At 41.2% G+C, this 17,241-nt stretch overlaps 1 protein-coding gene and 1 non-coding gene across 2 annotated transcripts in view; one reads left to right on the forward strand and one right to left on the reverse strand.

Annotated features, from left to right (window-relative positions):
* LOC135713013 (neuronal acetylcholine receptor subunit alpha-7-like) overlaps window positions 1-17,241 on the reverse strand; it is a 382,027-nt gene that overhangs the window by 85,065 nt on the left and 279,721 nt on the right. The window lies entirely within an intron of this gene.
* TRNAL-UAG (transfer RNA leucine (anticodon UAG)) lies at window positions 669-748 on the forward strand. Its single transcript has one exon. It is a non-coding gene; the product is annotated as a tRNA-Leu (tRNA).

A 17,241-nucleotide genomic window follows, 5' to 3' on the forward strand; every position in this document is an offset into this window, starting at 1 on the left:
AACAACATCAACAAAAAAGGCATTAGTCCGCCTCCTTCCGTGTGCTTTACCTCTACCGATTATGTTTATCTTCTGAATGTGCTTCGTCTACTCAGCTGAGCGGGTGAGTAAGTGGGGGAGTGGGCAGCAGCGGTAGTAGAGATAAAGGTGCTCGTGTGTTAGCGCTCACGCCACTGAGATATAGAGAAACCTTAACAGGAAGAAGTGATTAAAGTGATAATAATAAAATGATTTTAAATCGGTCTCCATCTATCCCATGACCGGTTGAGATCTTGGGACCAGTACCTGCCGGCAAAGCCGGAGTGACCGGGATTTAGAATGGTTATCTCCGGTCGGATGAATTTTACATGTGAATCCATTTGCTAAAATCGCTGTCGTGGTAATTGAGAGAGCTAGCTCTAGATTGGCTGGGACTTTAATTGGGAGAGCACAGCTGGGAAGTGGGAAGCCATTCGCTCTATTCTTACTTGAAAACAGCCCCGGGAATAGCGTCGTTCGGAACGGTGAAAGAAGAATGGTAATGGGTTTGTGGCCGATTTTACTTGCGCGGTACTTGAGTACTAATGAACTGCTGAAATAATTGGCTGATTGAGGTGAAATGAGTGGGGGAGTATGAAGTGATAAGTGGGTAGCGAGTGCGAATGTGATGAAATTGAGTGCTAAATGTAGGCAGCGTGGCCGAGCGGTCTAAGGCGCTGGTTTTAGGCACCAGTCAGAAATGGCGTGGGTTCGAATCCCACCGCTGTCAAGTTTTTTTTTATCATCGTTAGCACGAGTGCCACCCCACCACAAGATGTTATAATATCAATTATTCACAACCACGTCTGTTCTTTCGAAAATTTCACCAAGAGCGTATCTCTTTTCATTTTTCCATACAAGAGTTACCCCCTTTGAGTAGCCGAGAAGCATGTTTGCCTTTTTACAACTATTCAACATTTTTAATGATTCCGTGCGGGCTGCATCTCAAGATCACGTCACTCCATAGCCCAGGGCTTAATGTGATGTGCGAAGCCGTTCGGTTGGGCGGGGCTCCATTTTCCAAGCCATAAAATATTCACCATCAAACCCCGGGGAAGACGGGAGCCATTTTTAATTGAATTAATTTGAATGAAGAGACCATCCATGCCGGTTGCTTTCCGCTCGTAACTCGTTATACTCCTCCGACACACACACACACAAAAAAAGCGGTCAGGGAAGAGGGCTTTAAGAAAGTATGAGTCAACCCTGACAAGGCAGTTACCTTCGTCAGTGCCAGATATTTTGCCAATTCGGGGTCATTTCCGCTTCAAGATGTTTGAAGAAAAAAGGAGGATCGAAAAGGATGCTCTTTTTTTGGTGCTTTAAGGAGCTATTGAGAATCAGCTACAAAAAAGGCAGAGTCATGATTGTATAACTTTAATCATTGTTTAATTGATTGCGCTTTCAGTTTAAGGTTATGGGTGTTTGTTTAAGAGTGGATCACTCATTCCAATTTCTAGCATCTTGTTCATTTTTGTGTGGATGGAATGTTTTCATGCTTTCCTGACTTTTCGAGTAATGTTGATGTTTGAAATTTTTATATTCAAGATATTTTGAAAGGTCTAAATGATTTGGACACCACTTAAGGCTCAGGACCAGATGAAATCCTACCAACCTTCGTGAAAAATTTAGAAATTGAGCTCACAACCCCTTTATACTGGTTGTTTAAAATATCTTCAGCAATATAAAATATCGAATAACAAATGCACAACACGGCTTTTTTTAAAGTTCGTTCTACCACAACAAACCTCCTGGAATTTGCTGATTACTCATTAACTGCAATGGACAAGGGAAACCAAATAGAAGCTCTTTACACTGCCTTCAGTAAAGCGTTCGATAGACTTGACATTCCAATGTTGATTTTTAAATTAGAAAAAAATGGAATTGAGATGGAACTCCTCACCTGGGTTTAGTCATATTTAACGGATCGTCAGCAAATTGTAAGATTCAGTGAGAAAAAAAAACTAACCCAATTCTAGTCACGTCAGGAGTTCCACAGGGCTCGCTGTTGGGATCTTTTTTTTTTCATTTTGTACGTTAACGATATGTTTTTTATTTTGAAAAATCGCAGAGTGCTTATTTATGCTGATGACATGAAATTGTTTTTAGAGATAAGATTTTTTTTATATAATCCATTTTTTTGTCAAGGCTCAAATGCGGTTGCTTCGCGGAACCAAATTACTTTACATGTAATTTTAGATAATAATTTCTTACAACTAAAGTTAGTAGAATGGGGGCCGAATTCTCGCGGTTTACTCGAGGTTAATATTTACATTTATTTAAATAATTGTAAGGGGACATAGGTAAAGGGATATTGGTTTATATTATTTTTTCTGCTTCGACGGTTGATTATGCATGAAGCAATGAATTGGCGAGAATGTGCTGTGGATCTCAAAGCATTAAAAGCACTGCTGTAATGATACAAAAATCAGTACTTTTTAAAAATTCGTAAATAAACCTCATAAAATCGAGATCACGGCAAGCCAGAACGCCTCTAATTGGTGCATTAGGTTGTTTTCCTCGGACCCTGAGGGATTCAAGTAGTACATGATGTGAGGTGCAGGACCAGAAAACATGCTCGATGTCGTGATAGCCGTTCCCACAGGCACACACACTGCTGTCTACAAGCCCTAGACGGTAGAGCTGTGCGTTTAATGAGTAGTGATTGGACATGAGCATGGACATTACCCGGATAAAATTGCGATCCACGTCCAATCCCTTGAGCCAGGGTTTGATCGACACCTGTAGGAGGATCGAATGTAACCATCTTCCCAGATCACCAGCATGCTACTTTTGTTGCCAGTTGAAAAGGACTTGCTGACGAGCAATTGTGAAAAATTCATTGTAGGCGATTTGTCGCTCGTAAATGTCACCTTCCATAGCGCCCACCTTAGCCAGCGAGTCCACTTTCTCATTGCCCGTGATAGAGCAAGGAGAAGGGACTCATGCTAAGGTGATGATATATGAGCTGTTTGATAAAGCACCCAGTGACGATCGTATTTCGTTCAGGAAATACGTCGAGTGCTGCATCGGCCTCATTGATCCCATAGTCTCCAGAGAACTTACATTATCCGAAAAAATGAAATAGTGATCAGGGGGAAATGAGGAAATCTGCTCTTACACCTACAATCCGGAACGTATACTGAACATGTTTTTTGAAGCTAATATGAGGCGCTCTAAAGATCATTGAATACACAAAAACCAGTAGTGGACGCATTTATTGTGAACCCATCAGTGAAAAATCTCTTCTCGGCAATGATGTCGCAGTATTTGTGCGCGAAGATAGATGGTACAATCAGGGGTCGATGGGGCTCTGGTTTTCCTTGAATTTACTCCCACATTGTGAGATCGAATCTTACGAAAGAACAACTTAAATCGAGGGATACTTCATTGGTATTGAACAAAGAGGGGCTGATTTCCAGAGTCATGTACTCGTAGTACAAGCTCATGAATCGTGTTTGCGGATTTTGCTCAAGCAGCTTCTAAAAATTCTCGATCACCAACGGGTTCATGACTTCACAGTGGATAAGGAACCGAAACGACAATTTCGCGAATCGATCTGGTAATGGAAATACGCCCGCAAGTACTTCCAGGCTCATTGTATGCGTCGATTACATACAACCTAGTGCGATTCGAACACAACGACATTGAATCCGTTGCAGCTACAATATGTGCATGTTCACCGCCAACTGGAAGCAAAAGCTACCATACTCTAAAACCGAAAAAAATGGTGGGTTTGTAAAGCCTTATCAGATCTTCCGGATGGGCTCCCCACGAAGTGGCGGTGATACAACGAAGAAAATTGATTCTTTGTTGGCACCTCTGACAGATATGCAACGAGTATTTGAACCTCCATCATCAGATGATGACGGTGTGCCCTGCCGAGAGAATCGAAGAACAGGATCAAGGATACATGAACTTTGAAGTCCACTACAACGAGACGTGTGTGCTAGTCGACAAGCGATCCAAGCAAGGTGTAATGTTCCCGTGATACAACCTGTTGAAAGCCCATGTATTATCGTCCAGCAGCAGCCACTGAAGGCCCCCATCCCGACCTTCGATGGTAAACCTGAAAACTGGCCCCGCTTCAAGGCCATGTTTTGTGATGTGATGCGGTTATCCACCGATTCGGATTGCATCAAGCTCTACTACCTCGAGCGATCCCTAGTAGGAGGAGCTGCTGGCATTATCGACGCCCGCACTCTCAATGACAACAACTATGCCCACGCATGGGAAATACTCAAAGATAGATTTGAAAATAAACGTGTTATCGTGGATAGCCACATTAAAGGATTGCTGAATCTCCGGCGGCTGAGCCGGGAAAACCCCAAGGAGCTGCGAGAACTAATCGATGACGTGACTCGACACGTCGATGGGTTGGCTCTGATTGAGGACGAGTTGGATGGAGTCTCCGAAAGATTTGTGGTTAACCTGGTTGCTGGAGCCTTGGACAAGGATACCCGGAAGGACACCGCACAAGGTGATACCTACCTACGACGATACTATCGAATTTTTGAAGAAGCGTTATGGCATCCTGGAACGCTGCGAAGGGTCAGCAAAATTTCCATCCATCATGAAGCCTAATGTTCCAGTAAAGAATCCTTCCAGCCTAGTGAAAGGCGGTCAAGTCAAGACGTATGCTGTTACTGGAAATACCGAAACAACCTGTGAGATTTGTGCCGGTGCACATCCCAACTTCAAGTGTGAAGTCTTCCATACGATGTCCATCCCTCAACGTCAAACGAAGGTCCGAGAGCTGAAAATGTGCTACAATTGCCTGCAGAAAGGCCATCTGAGCAGTTCCTGTAGTTCATCTCGCACTTGCCAGAAGTGTCAAGGTAAGCACCACACACTTTTGCACATAGAAAATGTATCAAATGCGAATACCCAAGCCCCAACTAATCTTCCGGTTAACGTTCAAGCCCATGAACAAACACCCAACTTCCCTGATGTGAAGCCTGTTCTCCCAGTTACCACCTCTTGTTCAGTAAGCAACACTCCCCGTCTTGATAACAGTCTTCTAATGACCACTGTTGTAAATATTGTGGATAGCAATAGTAAATTCCAATCATGCCGTGTTTTTTTGGATTGGACTAGCCAAATCTATGGAAAGGTTTTGGTCCCTGGAAGCTGTTGAATCCTCCCCAGTGCTGACTAACGAAGAACAGCAATGCGAAACGATATATCGTTCCACAACCAGTCGTGATTGGAGTGGTCGCTATACCGTCCAGCTACCATTGAAGAATTCAGTGTCCAATCTGGATAACAATCGTTCCCTTGCCCTCCGTCGATTTTTCATGCTTGAGCAGAGGTTCCAGAAGAATCCCGAATTGAAGCAGTTGTATGGTCAGTTCATCGACGAATATAAGCATCTGTGTTTGAGTCTGATGATTCGTCAAACAAATTGACTTATTATCTACCCCACCATGCGGTCCTAAAACCTACAAGCTCCACGACTAAGCTCAGGGTCGTATTTGATGCCTCAGCCAAATCATCTGGCCTTTCTCTAAATGAGATGTTGGTGATAGGCCCGAAGGTACAGGATGCTATTTTTTCGATCCTTTTGAGATTTCGTAGGCATCGCTATGTCTTTACTGCGGACGTTTCCAAAATGTACCGTCAGATCCTCCACTACATCAGCCAGACATCTCTATTGCGAATCTTCTGTAGGAAAGAAATAACTGATCCGCTGGAAGTGCTAGAACTGTTAACTGTCACCTACGGGACATCTAGTGCAACTTTTCTGGCTACCCGAACTCTGAAGCAGCTGGCTAGTGACGAGGCAGAACGCTTTCCCATCGCGGCAAGGATTGTGGAAGAAGACTTTTACGTTGATGATGTCCTTTCTGGCGCTGATACCGTTGAAGATGCTATTCGATACCGAACAGAGTTGACCGAGTTATTGAAGTGTGGTGGATTCCCAATCCACAAATGGTGTGCCAACGAGGAGGCTACCCAACAAACAATTTTAGCTGCAGATTAGCTTATACAGCCAAAATTTGCCTTATGCAGCTAATTTTTGCCTGTATAAGCTAAGCTGCAGCTAAAATTGTTTGTTGGGTATTGTCCAGACAGTGCCGGAGGAGGAAAGAGAGAAGTTGCTCACCTTTGAAGATGCTGACGTCAACCAGTCCATTAAAACTCTGGGGTTGCTGTGGGATCCAAAGGATGATGTTTTCCTTTTCATTCCTCATTCGTTTTCCTCCCATTCAAAGCCTCCTACCAAACGCTCTGTCCTTTCCGAAATTGCAAGGCTTTTTGATCCCCTTGGTCTAGTGTCTCCCGTAATAGTGATGGCAAAGGTTATAATGCAGCAGATATGGTTGAGTCAGTTAAACTGGGATGATATGCTCGATGGAAAACTTCTTCAAGATTGGCAAACCTTCCGTGAATCTCTCCATAAAATCCAACAGATCAGAATCCCAAGGTATATGGCATTCCCTGACGCTGTCTTTTACGAAGTTCACGGTTTTGCCGATGCGTCAAACCTAGCATACGGAGCATGTCTTTACATTCGTGCAGTCTCAGTTCAAAGCGTTAAGGTTACGTTAGTATGCAGCAAGTCTAAGATAGCACCGATCAAGGGTCTTACAATACCAAGACTGGAACTTTGTGCAGCACTGTTGCTATCCCGATTGGCATCCATGGTTATTCCTGCCCTTAAGATGGATTTTCGACAGATCACGTACTACTCCGATAGCCAAATTGTCCTTGTCAAATTGTCACCAGACCAACTGAATTTGTTCGTCCACAACCGTGTCACGGAGATTAATAATCAGACACAGGATGTCCGTCCAATGGAAATAAGTACGCAGTGAAGAGAATCCAGCCGATGTGGTATCTCGTGGACAGCTACCTGAGCAGCTTGCCGAAAACCATTTGTGGTGGAATGGACCAACATTCCTTCACAGCGATGAATAAAGGGTGATACGGTCAAAATTTGGTCAATATCAACTTGACGTATTTCTTTCAATTTTGCATTTAAAAAACCTGAACACCCCTCATTTTGAAGGTGTGTGTGTGTAGAATGATGCTCCTATTTTGATTTTGGAATTCACTCTTCAGTTGTCAAAATGCCGTCCAAGCAAGAAGAGCAGCGTATCAAAATTTTGCTCGCGCATCGCGAAAATCCGAGCTACTCGCACGCAAAGTTGGCAAAATCGCTAAAAGTTGCCAAATCAACCGTTACAAATGTAATTAAAGTGTTTGGGGAACGTTTGTCGACAGCCAGGAAGTCTGGATCGGGGGGAAATCGAAAACCGGAAGCCGCTGAGACGACAAAGAGAGTTGCCGGTAGTTTCAAGCGAAACCCTAACCTCTCTCTCCGAGATGCCGCAAATAAGCTGGATGTATCGTCTACAACCGTGCATCGAGCCAAAAAACGAGCCGGACTATCGACTTACAAGAAGGTAGTGACTCCAAATCGCGATGATAAACAAAATACGACGGCCAAAGCGCGATCCCGGAGGCTGTACACGACGATGCTGACGAAGTTTGATTGCGTGGTAATGGACGACGAAACCTACGTCAAAGCCGACTACAAGCAGCTTCCGGGACAGGAGTTTTATACGGCAAAAGGAAGGGGAAAGGTAGCAGATGTTTTCAAGCACATGAAACTGTCAAAGTTCGCAAAGAAATAACTGGTTTGGCAAGCCATCTGTACCTGTGGCTTGAAAAGCAGCATTTTCATAGCTTCCGGGACTGTCAACCAAGAAATTTACGTGAAAGAGTGTTTGAATAAACGTCTGCTGCCTTTCCTGAAGAAACACGGTTGTTCCGTACTGTTTTGGCCGGATTTGGCATCTTGCCATTACGGTAAAAAGGCCATGGAGTGGTACGCCGCCAACAACGTGCAGGTGGTTCCCAAGGACAAGAACCCTCCCAACACGCCAGAGCTCCGCCCAATTGAGAAATACTGGGCTATTGTCAAGCGGAACCTAAAGAAGACCAAAAAAAAAACTGCTAAGGGCGAGCAACAGTTCAAGGCAAACTGGCTTTCTGCGGCGAAGAAGGTGGACAAGGTGGCTGTACAAAATCTGATGGCAGGGGTCAAGCGTAAGGCCCGGCAATTCGGATTTGGAAAAGCGGAAGCCTAACTGAACATTTTTCCTGAATTTTATACTAATTGAACTTGAAAAAGAAATTTAATTTGATTTTTTAAATAAACGATTTCACCGATTTACACGCGTTTTCCCTTGACCAAATTTTGACCGTATCACCCTTTACTATATGAATGAATCCGATCCCATTCCAGATGATGAGTTGCCAGAATTGAAGTCCACTCTAATTGCTACACCTGTCGTTCGTCCTGAGACTCTTCCATTTATGACCAACGTTAGCTCGTTCCGAAAACTTCAGAGAATTGTCGGATACATTTTAAGATTTGTGAAGAACTCAAGATTGCCTAGGTCTCAGCGAACTTTTTCGAAGTCTCTCACTATTCCTGAGCTGAGGCATTCCATGGAAATTATTGTCAGACACATCCAACACATCGAACTACTAGATGACATAAACGCCTTAAAATCTGGCCAACCTGCTCGTCGACTTGCTGAGCTTCGCTCCACTCTTACTAATAATATTTTGCTAGTTGTGGGTCGATTACAAAACTCCCAGCTGCCCTATGATGCCAAACACCAGCTGGTTCTACCAGATAAGAATTCTATTACGGAGTCCCTTGTGAGAGCTTTACATGAGGAAAATTTGCACGTTGGTTCGTCAGGTTTAATTTCCCTGATTCGTCAAAGGTTTTGGATTCTCAATGCTCGGAGCACCGTGCGTAAAGTAATAAGGTCCTGCATCGTTTGCTTTTCTGCGAAAACAGGAGTTGACTTCGCTGGACCGATCTTCATTCGTCAAGGAGGACGGAATTCGAAACTGGTAAAAGCCTACATCTCGCTGTTCATTTGTATGACCACAAAGGCAATTCACTTCGAGGTTGTGTCGGATCTATCTTCAACTGCGTTTATAGCAGCACTCCACCGTTTTGTTGCTCGGCGTGGTCTTGTTGAAGAGTTGCATTCGGACAACGCAACTAATTTTTGCGGCGCTAAATCTGAATTGTACGATTTGTACTTGTTGTTCAGGGAAGATCAAATGCGAGGGAAGTTGAATGATTTCTGCCAGCCACGAGAGATTACATGGAAATTCATCCCACCCCGGGCTCCGAACTTTGGTGGGTTATGGGAAGCCGGAGTAAAAAGCACTAAAACACACCTTAAGCAGATTCTACGCCATGCATCACTGACCTACGAAGAGTACTACACAATTATGACCCAAATCGAGGCTATCCTCAATTCCCGTCCCCTATTTTCTCATTCCACTGATCCCACAGAACCTGAAGCGATTACCCCCGCGCACTAACTCATAGGGCGTCCACTTACCGCTATCCTTGAACCTACACTGGAGGAGATCCCAGTAAATCGACTGATTTTTCAAGACCGAATAAGAGTTTTTGAACTTTCTTTCGAGGTTGAGCTATCACCCATCGAGGCCTCAGTAATCCGAAAACTCCACCAGTTCCTGCAATGGTCAAGGATTGATCAGCAGGCTCAAGAATTTCAATGTCCAAAAGATAAAAGTCTCTCACAATAGTTTCCTCTGACAGTTTAGCACGGGCAGGCAGTAATCATTTCGATTATTTAAAAAACAAAAATCGGTATAAATCGGTATTAAAACTCGAAAATCGGTATTCTGAGAAACCTTATCTGTACATCGATGTCAAGTTTGAAAATTGTTATAAATACCGATAAATTGGTATATCTGGCAACGCTGCTAGGTATGAAAATCAATACGTTAATTTTAAAGTACCCGCCCCAGTCGGAGACGAGCCAGCCAACGGCTGAAAGTCTCCTTAATAAAGATATAAATAAATAAAAAAATTAAAGTACCCATACATGAGAAAAAAAACTACATTGTCACAGTAAGTCGATGAAGAGAATCTGTCAATGTTACTTAGGACCTAATGCATTGTTAAGCTTGAATTGACATGATTTCCATAGAATATGATCTTTAGCTCGAGTGAGTGACGAAAGCTATTTTGTCAATTTCGCAGTGTAAGGTCAATACTATGCCGCACTGCCTAAGACAAATTAATTCAAGAGTGAATTCTCGCGTTACTTTTCAAATAGATCAATTTAAATTGATCGATTCTCTTAATCGGCTCCCTCTTTCGGCTACAAAAACGTTTGCTGTCTTCTTTGTCGGATTAGAGGCTAGATTGCTAGTTCTTCCATCGAACTGTGTGTCAAAAATATCCGGAAAGTCGATGAAGATAATCGAACAATGTACAACATATTGACGTAGATGATCCGACGTGACGTGAGAATTCTGCTTCTGTGAACAAAGATTCAAATGTCAATTTGTCGCAATTTTTAGCTCTTCTACTAACACCACCACAATGTTGGGGAAACTTTACCCTACCTGATGGTGGTATTAGTTTCCGTAGGCAAGCTAAGAGTGTCTACAAATTGACTTTTGAATCTTTGTTTACAAAAGCAGATACGGCTATTTGAAAATTCAATAATCAATTATTGAAGTGAGATCTGGTCTTAACTGCTCCTAGATAGCAGTTAAGATTCTCAAGCCATTTCAATTTCCGAAGGTATATATAAGGCCTCAATTCTGAATGACATAAATGAAATCAAGTAATGACATTAACAGAGGCAACAATCCAATATCGAGAGACATAAATCAGCACCATAAATTCTTCCCACACTCATAAATAGACATCAACAGATTCCAAAGAAGTTCATCTTGTCAAACATCGCCAAAACACCCAGAACTAATGAAACCACATACCGCAATTTATATACTCAACTCGAGATTCATAAAACCCTACAACTCCGCCTGCAGTCGTCTAGCACACTATCTTAGGTAGCATCTTCAGCACTGTGGTGCGACATAACGACGGGTCTGATGAATAAACATTATCGATTATTGATTCGGTTGCTTCACGGAGCGCGTTGTGTTTCGTATGTGACACATTTTCATCCATCGTATGTGTCAGATGGGAAGAGTGCAAACGATGCTTAAAAGGTCTCGGTGCAATAAGTCCACGACGACGACGACGTTGATGATGATGAAGCCGACGACGACGACGACGACGACATTGATGGGTGCTTGATTTGACTTGCACTTTACGCTGGGATTTTGGCAGCTGAATGCATTTTCTTCGAGCCGTGTGATGATTGCGGCGATGGAGCCTTAATTAAGTTGGACAAGGAATGTCTCTCGAATTGGCAGCTCATATCTTTCGGATTAAGGGCACTCAATCAAGGTGTCCTGAAGGGTAAACACACAACCCATTCAATGCCCTATCCAAACATTTTTCCAATCGATTGAAAGTCAATTGAAATTGAAGCTCCTACTCAGTTAAGATGATCACATCGGAAGAAGGGACTGTAGCAGAATAGTCCTTGAAGGTGTACGGCCTGGTTCAAACATCGTTCCGGAAGGGAAGAACGTTTACTTTCGTTCATGTTCTCTGCATAGCAGCTTCTTGTGTCTACAGTCAGGGCCAGAGACAGAAGGTACGTACTGAGCAAATCTTGGGAGCTGTCCCATTGTCCTCGTCGTCACACTTGACTGCTGCATTGTACCGGTGAGAGTTATGGTTCAATTGTGCGAAGGAGACATTTCGTAAATATTTTCTAATCTTCCCAACCTGAAGGCAGTTCGGGTTGGGAACAATGTAGCAGATTCAGCAGCAGCAACAGCAGCAGTAGACGTGCACATACTGCAACAGCTGGTGAAAAACAAGCCCACACAATGTCTATAATGGGCGATGAAAGCGGTCCCAATCGAGCAGTATGCTACAGCATGCTGCAGCTATTTTTGCCTTTCTCGTCTTTGGAGGGTTTAAACTGAGCAGAGCTCTGAGCCGATGATGATTTATCATCACGGGATTATGGCATTGATTTTCTATCAAAATATAATACAAATATTTAAAGAGTGGGTTTGCTGTATCTTAGACAGGCTGTGTGACTGTGGATTTTTCTGATGGCTATGTTCATGGTGAAGTCGAAATGTTTAATCAGCAGTCTAACCTCAGGTTTCTGCATCATAATCATATACATTTGTATCGTCAAAAGTCGAAACGGCTCCTAAGTCTACCCTAAGCAATAATTTCCCTTCTGCAAGTTCCCCGTCGTTCGTGTCCTTCAATTCTAAAATTGCACAACCGATCCCAAATCCCCTTTTGTTTGAATCCTCCCGAGAGCCAGAGTATCATTGATGACGGTGCAATCATATTTGCTCGGAAATAATTTAATTATAATGAGACCGTTGAGGGCAGTCTTTGAATGCTATATAAAGCAACTGCATATGGATTGCGTTCGACTGTTGGCCAGAACAAAAATGACTCTTTGCGAACAGAACAAAATGTGTGTGTGTGTGTGTGGCTGCCATTCTCATCGAAAAGTCAAACACAACCGGAAGCAAGCAGGCGTGCTTCCAAAGTGGAGAAGTTTTGATTGAATGTGAGGACGTGACCCAAGTTTAAATTGAACGGGGCTGGTTGAGGTTGAAGCCGAACGATAGGTTGAATAAGGTGTAAATGATTCTGTGGAAATTTAGAGCGCTGCTTAAATTAGAATTCAATCGGGAAGGAATTTCATGCTTTCTGCATTTCCACCAGCAAAACGGAAGAATAAATTAGAAAAGTTCCAGACTTAAGCACTTTGCAAATGGATGCGAAAAGTTTCCGATTCCCAAAAGTCCCGAATTAATTAAACTACTTGAATATAATTGGATTTAAGGCACCAAAAATTGGCGCCATCTTCCGAGGCTACGGAAGAAGACCCGTTCTCCCAGCAATTCCAGTCCCAGCAGGATGGAGGATGCACCCAAATTGAAGGAAACCATCTTTTCTACCCAGGTCGCACAAATTAGCTGCTTCCCGTTGTTGTTCCCACATTTGGTTGTCGATGGTTGAAGGGAAAAAAAAGGGATCGCTTCCTGACTGGGCTACGAGTATGCTGCTTCTACGTCCGGAAGCTTGATCCAATTAGGCAATGGGAAATTTGCGGGTGAAAGTAGAAAAACGGCCGTCCCTTCCGCACCGGAAGGTGTCATAATAAAAACTTTTCAATTGTTGTTTTCGGAATGAGTGGAATGGTTTTGAATTTTTTGTTTTTTTTTTTTTCATGCTGGTTTGATGGAATGCAGTTTCCCTTAAGCTTGGGAACATGTCACGAAGAAATTGAGTAGTAGTTGACGAATTTCACGCTAACTCGACAAATGGTTGACAGCACCCTCTCAGATGTCAATGAAACTTTGTAAGTGTATAGATTTCGTCTTCTTAAGCAACTTTGCATACTTATTTTTTTTTTAATTTAGACCAAAGGGCAGAACTTTTTTGTCATCATTTTCTTCAAAATAAATATAACTCAATAATGTCAAGTCCTACAAAAATGTTGCTCAAGGATGATTTGTAGAGGAATAAATAAGCTTTTGTAAAAAAATATAACAAATAAAAGTCTTTTTCTACACTGAAAATAATAATTTTTAAAACTTAAAAATAAGATTTCTCAAAAAAAAAACCATACCATACCATTTATCTACAACTCGTTGATACATCCCAAGATGGGCACTTTTACAGGAAAAAAGTTATTCAACAAAAACTTTTTCGTGTTTGCACTGAATAAAATCTATGATTTTTTTCTCAGGGTGTGAACGACAAATTTAAAAATGTTGAAAGATGTGTTTCGCGTCTACCACTAAATAAGATTGAGTTAAACTCCAAATGAAAAATAAAATGATCTTTTATAAAGCTTTTGAATATTAAAGAAAGGGTCAACTTGTTTTTGGAGATATGGACGGAACATGTTATGGTAAATATGGGTGTCGATATATCAAATCACATAAATCGCAAACAAGATATTTTTAACGAGTGAGAAAACCAATTTCAATGTCATAAAATGTTCCTTGAAAATATATATTTTTTCCCGTTTAAGATGTAGGTACAAAAAAGGTACGATGAAGGTACGACCAAAAGCCTGTCTGTAGATATACATTATTTGCTATTTAAGTGAAGATGTAGATACGATCCTATTCAATGTAGTGTAGAAACAGTGACAGTGAGAAAGTAAATTACTGTAACGTTTAATAGCAATTATTCTCATGGATGCCGTAAGAGTTTTTAAATGCAGTGCTGGTATTTCGAATCCCAAGTGCAACCGAAAGAAACTTCGTCACTTAAGGGAAAGCTTACCGGCCCGAGTATTTTCAATACGTTTTTATTTTTCATTTATCAAAAACCCAAAAAAAAATCAGTTTCTTCCTTAATTTTTTGTCAAAAATTACAAGTAAAAATATTTTTTCTATCTCATCATGAAAAACCGAAAAGTCGATGTATTGTGGTTTTTTGAGTCCAACTTTATGCCATAATGACAAATATTTTTGTACGTGAATTTTCTTTGAAAACTAAGAAAAGATGTGATTTTTTTAGATTTTTGATACCTTTTTTCAATATTTTTAGAAAAATCAAAACGTAATAATTTTTTTTTTGAGCGGTGAACTGCCCCTTAACACCAGCATTCATTCAAAAAATGTAATCTATGGGAAATACTCACCAACTGAATGTACAGATGCGCATTTGTAAGTCATGCCGTGGATTGGTTCAGCACAATAGATATTCATCCAAAAAACTGCGCTCGGATCTGTACGATCCACAACCATCCACAAGTGGGTATGAACCACCAACAAGTGATGAACAACCATCAACAAGTGGCCACCAACCTGATGATATATTTGGTAAGAATACTCAGATTGATAATTTAAATTTACACCTTTTTTATTTGTAGGCTAAAAAAAATCTTGTTTAAACCTTGCACACTTATTAATTCATGTTTTACTTTTCTTGTCTTACAGAAGTACCGTCAATTCCATCATTAGAATCAATTGCATCAGCGGCTGGGCTTGTTTAACTACAAACAAGGAAAAGCATCACAAAATTGAATTTCTGTTATATATCTACTGGGCAATACGAAAAAATGTCAGAAGAACTAGAAGATTTGTTTCACCACGCAAAGACGATATCTGTTGGAGTGCGACCCTATTCCCCTACGCTCACGGCTGTCACCCAACAGCTGTCATTTGTATACCGATTTATACCGATTTCCGAACTAGATATTTACCGATATACAGATAAGGTTCCTCAGAACACCGATGATTTTTAAGATTTTATACCGATCTATACCGATTTATTTTTAAATAATCAAATTTATTATTGACTGCCCGCGCACGAATTTCGGAGAAAATGTTTGTTAGAGACTTGCATCTTTTTTAATACATCATATTTTTTGAGCCCTTAAATTTCTAAACAATCATCTCTAAAGATGCCTTATGCTTGATACACTTTCGACTAATGTTTTAATTTCCTCACCGTTTTTGGCTACCCATCAATCGAGAAATAGTCGATGGCTCTTTCTGGTAATTCTTAGGGAATCGAGAAATATTTTTTAACATTATTTAACTTCCGGAAGTTTTAATTCATGTTTAAACTTCTTGAAGTTTCATCCAACTTCCCCTGGAAGCTTCTTCAGCCTTCGCTCGTATGATTCTTTCATCATGCTATCAGATTTTTATTGTGGATCCACACTAGCTGCAGGAACATTTAAGAAATTCTGAAAGTCCCGACTTTTGTGTAAGTTTCGATAAATTAAAGAGAGTTTCATTAACTTCTGTTAATATTCGAAAACCCGGAAATTTTAAAAAAGTCCAGTGAACTTAAGGAAATATTATAAATATTTTTGAAACTTCAAAAGTCCAAAGAACTTCACGGAAATTTAATGGTCTTCACGAACTTTAGTGAAGCTCAGAGAACATCAGGACAGATCAATTAATTTCAATGAAATTGCTGAAATTATAAAGGAGTTCCGAGAAACTCAGACAATTTCCGAAAACTTCAGCAATGTCCTGAGGGGCTTATGCAAATTTAGGAAACGTAAGGGGAGTTAAATGAACATTAGAACATTGTGAGAGCATTTTATGGGAAGTTCTATGCCTTGTAATGGCAGTGTCGAAACTTTTAAAAATTAAAAAAATCGGGAAGATCAGAGAACTTTAATGCTGATGTTACAATAAATTCAAGAAAATTGTGAGAACACTTAGAAGATTTCGTAATATTCAAGAAAGTCCAGAGACCTTCAAAGATGATTACACGGAGAACAAATTATAGCAGACGTAATTATTTTTCCGGTCAAAATAACTATATTGTTCAATTGTTTTAGAGATAACCCGAAACTATAGTTGATTTGACTATATATAGAGGGCAACAACTATAGTCCATAGTTGGCTCCTCGGTTGGCTTAACTATATTTTTCAGTAGATGAACAAACGTCAAAGTTCAAAATACAACTATGCTTGATTCAAGAAAACTAGTGTTAGGAAAGCAAAATTTTACAATGTTTATTAAACGAACTGCTCTTCATTATCGACATATTAAGGAAGTTTGGTTTGCTTCTTTATCGATCTTAAAAACACAACTGCAAAATCATAAAAAAAGTGCACAAGAACATTCAGCTTTGATTTGAACCGTGTTCATCTGCGTGAGAGCCAGCTATCTTATCGCCTGCTCTACGCCTTACATGTAAAAAGTATGTGGATTTATGATGATCAGTTGAAACCAAATTAAAGGGTGTCCACGATGAAATTGCCACACACAAAATTGATTCGCAAAATTCGAGTTTTCATCCGATTGACATCAAATTTTCAGGGATTGAGAAATAACTATTAAACTTCATTTTACCATTTTACTCGTATTTTATTTACAGTCCATACGCAAATGCCCGCACCTTGGCCTTAACACCGGCCATAAGATTCTGCACAACCTGTGAATCAACCGTTTTTTGCATGTAAACCCATACTTTCTTCAGTTCCTCGACTGTCTTCACTACCTTAGGTCGTTTAAGAAGGTGCTGCTTCATAATCGCCCAGTACTTCTCGATGGGGCGGAGCTCCGGAGTGTTGGGAGGGTTGAACATTTTCGGCACGAAATTGACCTTATTGTCCGCATACCACTTCAGCACGTCCTTGGAGTAGTGGCATGAGGCCAAATCCGGTCAGAAGATTGTTGGGACGTTGTGGGCCTTCAGAGGAGGAAGCAGCCGCTTCTGGAGGCACTCTTTTATGTACACCTGTCCGTTCATCGTGTCCTGGGTCACGAAAGGTGCACTCCGCTTCCCGCACGTGCAGATGGCTTGCCAAACCAGGAATTTCTTCGCA

The sequence above is a fragment of the Ochlerotatus camptorhynchus genome, unplaced genomic scaffold (assembly GCF_037179485.1).
Source record: "Ochlerotatus camptorhynchus isolate MF236.1 unplaced genomic scaffold, CSIRO-AGI_Acam_v1.1 ptg000040l, whole genome shotgun sequence".
Classification (NCBI taxonomy): domain Eukaryota; kingdom Metazoa; phylum Arthropoda; class Insecta; order Diptera; family Culicidae; genus Ochlerotatus; species Ochlerotatus camptorhynchus.